The sequence below is a fragment of the Cajanus cajan genome, chromosome 3, assembly GCF_000230855.2.
Source record: "Cajanus cajan strain Asha chromosome 3, NIPB_CcT2T_4, whole genome shotgun sequence".
In the NCBI taxonomy this organism is placed as follows: Eukaryota; Viridiplantae; Streptophyta; class Magnoliopsida; order Fabales; family Fabaceae; genus Cajanus; species Cajanus cajan.
In genome coordinates, this window is record NC_138519.1 from 74241272 (window position 1) to 74248329 (window position 7058).

General features: G+C 34.8%; 1 pseudogene across 1 annotated transcript; it reads left to right on the top strand.

Annotated features, from left to right (window-relative positions):
* The first annotated feature begins 916 nt into the window (after positions 1–916).
* LOC145949285 (uncharacterized) lies at positions 917–6775 on the top strand (annotated as a pseudogene). The gene is made up of 10 exons (XR_014432644.1): positions 917–1069; positions 1196–1577; positions 1661–1905; positions 2897–2981; positions 3082–3264; positions 3344–3506; positions 3605–3823; positions 5558–5729; positions 5822–5993; positions 6098–6775. The product of XR_014432644.1 is annotated as an uncharacterized LOC145949285 (transcript).
* Positions 6776–7058: the final 283 nt, after the last annotated feature.

Consider the following 7058-nt stretch of genomic DNA (forward strand, 5'->3'; position numbering starts at 1 on the left):
TTCTCTCATTCATCTTCAACCTTCAAGAACTCACAAAACCATGTTTGAAAATTGTTCCTTTTTTATTTTGAAAATATTGAAGTTGTAATTTGTTTTGATTTTCGTTTTCATTCTCCTTTTTCGTGAAGTTGCTCCATTTTTGTGTTTCTTCAATTTGGGAATGTGCATTGTACGTGGTTGTTTGTTCCTTGGGTTAGAAGTTTGAAGCACCGTTCTTCGATGACCATTTGTGGAGGTGAGATTTTGTAGCCATAAATAGAGGTAGTTGTTGTCATTGTTGAAGCACTGCCAAAGTTGTTTTGGACGAAGCCCCTTGCCATTCTCCATCTGTGTTGAAGGTAAGTGGTTGGTTATGTTATTAGGATTTACAATTTGATAGCCTTTAACTGTTCTGTTGCTAAGATTTTTTTGACTCAAGGATTTTGTAGCCAAAAAGGAACAATTTTCAAACATGATTTTGTGAGTTCCTGAAGGTTGAAGATGAATGAGAGAATTGGTTTCTGAGTTCGTAAATTTCCAACATATGCGCGAAACTAATTTTTTAAAAATTACAAATCTGACGTGACAATTTACGTGGAGAGGTGGCCATTATGTGCTGACATGACATACAACGTTGGGCGATGACGTGACAGTCTGTTTGCCACGTTATCATTTAACAGATAACGTCAGGTACTAATTTGAAAAAAAATATTAGTCAAGTAATTTAAACAAAAAAATATTTAAAAAGTAGTAATCTGAAAATTGACCTAATTCGAGTTAGTTTAAACATATTTAAGCCTAAAATTTTTAATGAAACAAATTTTAAGTCATAAACAAAAGATTTATTCATAATCGTGTTTTAAAATTTAAAATAATCATTATTTTAAGAAAACAAAATGGATCCAAATTTTTAAGATATTAAATACGCCCACAACCCTAATCGTAGTTAGTGTGTCAACAACCATGTATTCATACACTTCATAATCTCAATTTTATAAAGTTTTAGAATACTGTTCATGTGTTTGTAGACACAGCATTTTTAGTTTCTTTCACTGCCCCATTTAGGCCTTTTGTTAGATAAGAGAAAAAGGTAGCACCTGTCTGTCTTTTTTCTTTCTTTCTGTTCGTGTTTATATTTTTAGGTGATTTGAATTTGAAGTTCAATGTCTTAATTTACCTGTTATCTTAAACTTTTTCTCTGCTGTTGATTTGAAAGTGCTGTAGGAGAGAACATGTCCTCAAAAAGGGAAAGGGAAGCTGTTGATAGAGTAGAGGATGAAGGGCTTGATAATGAGTCAAAGAGGCAGAGGCCGGATGATGATTCCTCCCCCTCTCCACCTCCTGTCTCCATTGCAAATCCTCTATCTGGGTTGGCCAATAATTATGCTGACATTGATGAGGAGGAAGATTATGTTAGAAGGGAAAGGGGTTCTGTTAATGAGAGGAGGAATGATGGATCCCAGCATAATGGACATAGATATGGAGAGGCTGATGATAGTGATGAAGAAGATGATTCACGTGAACAATTTAGTGGAAGAAACAATCGCCAGGTTGAGGTTCGGAAGGACTGTCCTTATCTTGATACTGTTAATAGACAGGTATTTGACTGATCTTGTTCATTGTTGACTGTAATTTTGCTGGTTTTCATGCACATTTGAATTTTGACAACATTCATGTGCAGGTTTTGGATTTTGACTTTGAGAAATTCTGTTCTGTCTCCCTGTCCAATTTAAATGTGTATGCATGTTTGGTTTGTGGGAAATATTACCAAGGGAGAGGGAAGAAGTCTCATGCATATACACATAGTCTGGAAGCAGGACACCATGTTTATATCAATCTCCGGACTGAAAAAGTCTACTGTCTTCCTGATGGTTATGAAATTAATGACCCTTCTTTAGATGACATTCGGCATGTCTTAAATCCAAGGTTGGTCCAATTTTATTTTTTGGCTGTGCTTGCTGCAGACAATTTTTTAGCTACATATTTCTGTTTCTATTGTCATCAATTATTGGCTGGTGACAACAATTATATTATCACCTTTCGTTCAATGTATGTCACCAGTTGGCTGCTTAGAGAGTTTTTTTTTTTCCATTTGTCTCCCCTTAGAAAAATGATTTTAATCCATTCTAGAAGGTCAAAATTCATGTTATGGACCTCCCAAAATCAAGTAAGTGTTTCTGCTTGAGGGTTGTGTTTAAAGTGGTCATCTGCCTACACAAAGTTTGTGAGGTTCTCATGTTTGAGCCTTGTCTTGGACACTTTGTGGATAGGTGAGATTGGATCCTCAGTGTTGTTAAACGCCCCATCACTCTATTCTAGGGCCAGTGGTGATCCCCAAACAATGCCTCTGTCTTATATTAGGGATTTACCTCTGCTGTTCACACCAATCTTGGAATCCCCTTCTATTTACCCATCAAAAGGTGTTTTGCGTGGCGGCAAGAGGAATAATTAATTACTTTATGCTTGTTTATTTTGTCACTGTTGTTAATATTTTTCTCTTCATTATAAACTAATTAAAAAGGATGTTTGTTTTTATAGGTGCTGGGTTTGGGCTATGGATTATATGTTTATCATAAGTTATTATTTAATAAATTCAGTTACATGCTTAGCATCTTTGTTATGCATTTATCTACTATTTTCTGCCTGTGGATGTACCAAACTGCTTATAACAACTTGCTTGTAGTTTGATGTTCATTGGTCACTTCCAGTCACTGTAAAAGATCATGCTTCATTTTTTCTCTAATTCAGAATAACATTGAAATATTTAAATTTTACCATTAATTAAGTTTTCGTCGTTATCTTTTATATTATGATTCCATGTTCTCTTTATGCTGTCATTACCTTACCTTGAATTCTTTAAATGATTGACTACTAAAATACATGATTTAAGTGCATTCATAATGATCTCTACCTGCAGATTCACTGCAAAAGAAGTTGAACAACTTGACAAAAATAAGCAGTGGTCTAGGGCTCTTGATGGTTCTAGTTACCTTCCCGGAATGGTATATTTTTCATGCTTATAAAAATGAAATTTTGAATATTTTTGAAAGGCTTTTAGGTGTTTTATGGCCTAAATTTATCCATTATACCATGACTTTTCAGGTGGGACTTAATAATATCAAGGAGACTGATTTTGTAAATGTAACAATTCAATCATTAATGAGAGTTACCCCCTTGAGGAATTTTTTCCTTATCCCTGAAAATTATCAACACTGCAAATCTCTTGTTCATCGATTTGGTGAACTCACTAGGAAGATCTGGCATGCACGGAACTTTAAAGGACAGGTTTGTTTCTGATAAGTTCATTGTATATTATATTATTACAATTTGGTGGTGGCTTGACTTTCAAGATGCAAGTCAACAGGTCAGCCCACATGAGTTTCTACAAGCAGTGATGAAGGCCAGTAAAAAAAGGTTTCGGATAGGTGCACAATCTGACCCAGTTGAGTTCATGGCTTCTTAATACCCTGCATGCAGATCTTAAGACTTCAAAGAAGAATACCAGCATCATCTATGAGTGTTTTCAGGTTCTTATCCATTTTAATTTTCTTCTCTTTTGGTTGACTTGTTGCTGCTGGCTGCAACTATTCACTTAAGTTGTTTGTTGTTTTTACTGTGCTTCCAGGGTGAACTTGAGGTTGTGAAAGAGATTCCTAACAAAGTGATAGCAGATAAGAAAGAGAACAATGAAGACCAAAACAATGGCAAGAAACTTTCTGATGGGGTAAATGAACGATATGCATTTGTCAAAGAAACTTCAAAAATGCCATTTCTAATGTTAGGGTTGGACTTGCCACCACCACCTCTTTTCAAGGATGTGATGGAAAAAAATATAATACCACAGGTACTGCGCCACTGAATGCTATGTGCCTTTTACATATGAGATGCTATAGTTGATAATGATGTAATTAACATTGAAGTGATCCTGCTATGAAGTTTGAATGTTGTCATTTGGGCTGTAATGTTATATCTAAGAGACGTGTAAAAATAAGAAAATTGTGGATAACTGAAAGAATGTTTTGACACCAATACTGATGGCCTATTGCCACTTATAAACCATTATTTAAAAGCAAAGCAAGTAGTTTGTGATAGGAACTGAGTGTTAGGAGCAGTAGTGTGTAGAAAATAATTGCTGGTAGTTATGTATTTGGAATATATATTTGATTTATGTTGTGTAATTAGGGGATTGAAGTTATTTGTAGTTTGTGGACAGAGAATACTCTCTGTAGGAGACTTTTGTCTCTGGGACAGCAAGTGTGTTGCTTTATTATATGTGATAGGAGATTTTTCTATGGGACAACAAGTTTATTGCTGTAGTGTGTGTGATTTCAGTGTTCAATATTATATTTTATTAGTTTTATCAATGGTGGTCTGCCAGTTTGTAAGATTTACTTGACTGATTATGCTTATGTGATGCATCCTTTGGATTTTTACAACGTGAGTCTGGTTGTTTACCATGGCTACATGGACTGCATCTTGGCTGTTATTTACAATCTCATCCTTATGCGCATATATTTTGTATAATACTGTGCATATTTTGATTTACAAGACTTGAATGATTAATCTAAGTTCTAAAGCATTTGACAATGATTATTTTCCCCTGTTAAGTTTTCAGCATTACTCACTATTTGTATTTGTCTTGACAAAAAAATTTATAATTTAACAAAAAAATTGTACTGAAGAAAAATCATAGTTAAAAGAGAACATCTAACCTTGATCAAAGACTTTTTGTGGTCCATGACACAAGTAATAACCTTCAAGGGCCAGTTGCATCCTTCTCTACAAAAATAATATTGTCCATAACTTGCATGAGGAAGTGCAGAGAAAAATCATATGAACCACCTGACCAACACTTACTTTTTTTGTGAAATTACAGCCATGATTTTAGTGTAATAAATGCTCTTCTTTCACTTCTTAATGCATTGTTATAGCCAGTATAAAATGGTTTATCTAGTTATTTGCTGTCTGAAATCTTTTTTTTTGTTTGTTTGTTTCTTTTTTACATAATGTGGGATTTCCCAGTACACTTCTATGAGGAAACATGCTTCTAGTTGTATATTGACCTAGTTCCAATAAAATCACTTAACATGAAGGGATCCATGTTTGATCTCCACTTCTGATTCCCATGAGCTTCCAACTTCCCATTATTTTGCCACTCCACTGTAAGCATATACACACATATTGTAGCCATTGTCCTTGTGGAAAAACTCCTCCCAAATCCCAATAATATTTATAAACTAAAAAATGACCGGGAGACAAATTATGAAAACCTTTTTTGTTCTATAATGCATTCAGATTACTGCAAATACCATACCATGGGATTAATGACCTGAAATATTTTACCATCCCCCCAACATTTTAGTGTAGTCTGAGTAATCTTTTATATGAATGCCATGATGTTAAAGTGCTTTGAATAAAAAATAGTAGAATTCTCATTAACGCAAGGATAATTAGTTTAGTTTGCATTTCCACTTGTGAACTTGACTTTTGTTTTTCATTTTTCATGGCCTGATGTCAGTTTAGCTTTTTATTTTCAAGTTCTGTCTGTCCTTTCCTACTGATAAGGCTTGATTTCTAGGTTCCACTATTCAACATACTAACCAAGTTCGATGGGGAGACTGTCACGGAGGTGGTCCGTCCTCACATAGCAAGGATGCAGTATCGTGTTACCAGATTGCCTAAGTATATGATTCTTCACATGCGTCGGTTTACTAAGAATAACTTTTTTGTGGAAAAAAATCCTACATTAGGTAAGAATTTATGTTGCTATGTGGTGTAATTTATTGAAGTTGACATCAGCATACTTCTATCATCACGCTAACCTCGTCAATATTTTCTTCAGTCAACTTTCCTGTGAAGAACCTAGAGTTGAAGGATTACATTCCCTTGCCAGCTCCAAAAGAAAATGAGAAACTGCAATCTAAATATGATTTAATTGCTAATGTTGTTCATGATGGCAAACCTGGTGAAGGATTCTATAGGGTATTCGTGCAACGCAAATCAGAAGAACTTTGGTAAGTTCTATTTCTTAATAAGAAAAAAATGCATCAATCTGAATGGAATCAATGGATGTATGGATCTTTAAGAATGATGAGGACTAATACCTTGATTTGTTTAGGTATGAGATGCAGGATTTGCACGTCTCTGAAACACTTCCTCATTTGGTTGCACTTTCAGAAGCTTATATGCAGATTTATGAACAGCAGCAGTAAAAGGCTGAGTTTAAATACTTTTCCTTGAGTAAACCATAACCTGAAGCACATTGGGTGCTGAGGGCATGAGAATATGAGAGATTTCAAATGCACATGTAGCAACTTGATTAATAGGCAGCAATTGAGTTAGAATGCTTTTGGGATTCAAAAAAAAACTTAATCTGTATTTGTGATTATTGAAGCTGTCTAAACATGAAAGAGAAAGAACTTCTTTAGTATTCAACTTTGGCCAGGTTAACCTATAACATACAGATTTACTGCATGGCACCGAGTGACCAAGTTGGATTTTTCTTGTACTTAGCTGATAGTAAGTTCATGACACATGGAATGTGATATATCTTTCAAGTGTATTCCAGATTTTGGTTGCGTTGAACATCTTCCATTCCCCTTCTGGAGGTGGCTTAGAAGATGCTGATGGTACTGTTTGGTCGTTGAACCTTTCAAGGTGCCTGATGCTTATGACATTTATTTTAACATTTAACAATGTATGAGGGTTAACTATATAATTTTTGTTGGCGCGATAGTGTAAACTTTCAAAGATTGATCCTATTGTGCTAGTGGATTATCAGCTGTGATTAGGCCGATATTGTTCCTTGTTTCATAAAATTTCACACCCGCCATGATTTTATTAATAAATGTGCAATTTGATCAAGCCATCATAATGAACTCAGCTACTGTTACAGTAAACTCTGGTCTAGTTTGCTAGGAATTATAAGTAAACCTTACTAAAAGAATTTCATTGGAAAATATTTTAAACCTGTCAGGGTATTAAGAATTCTTTCAGTGGGTTTTTAACTGATCCTCGTCACTTTGATTATTTGTTGCCAATGGGACTAGCTGCAATGCTTGCTAAAGTTAACTTCAATT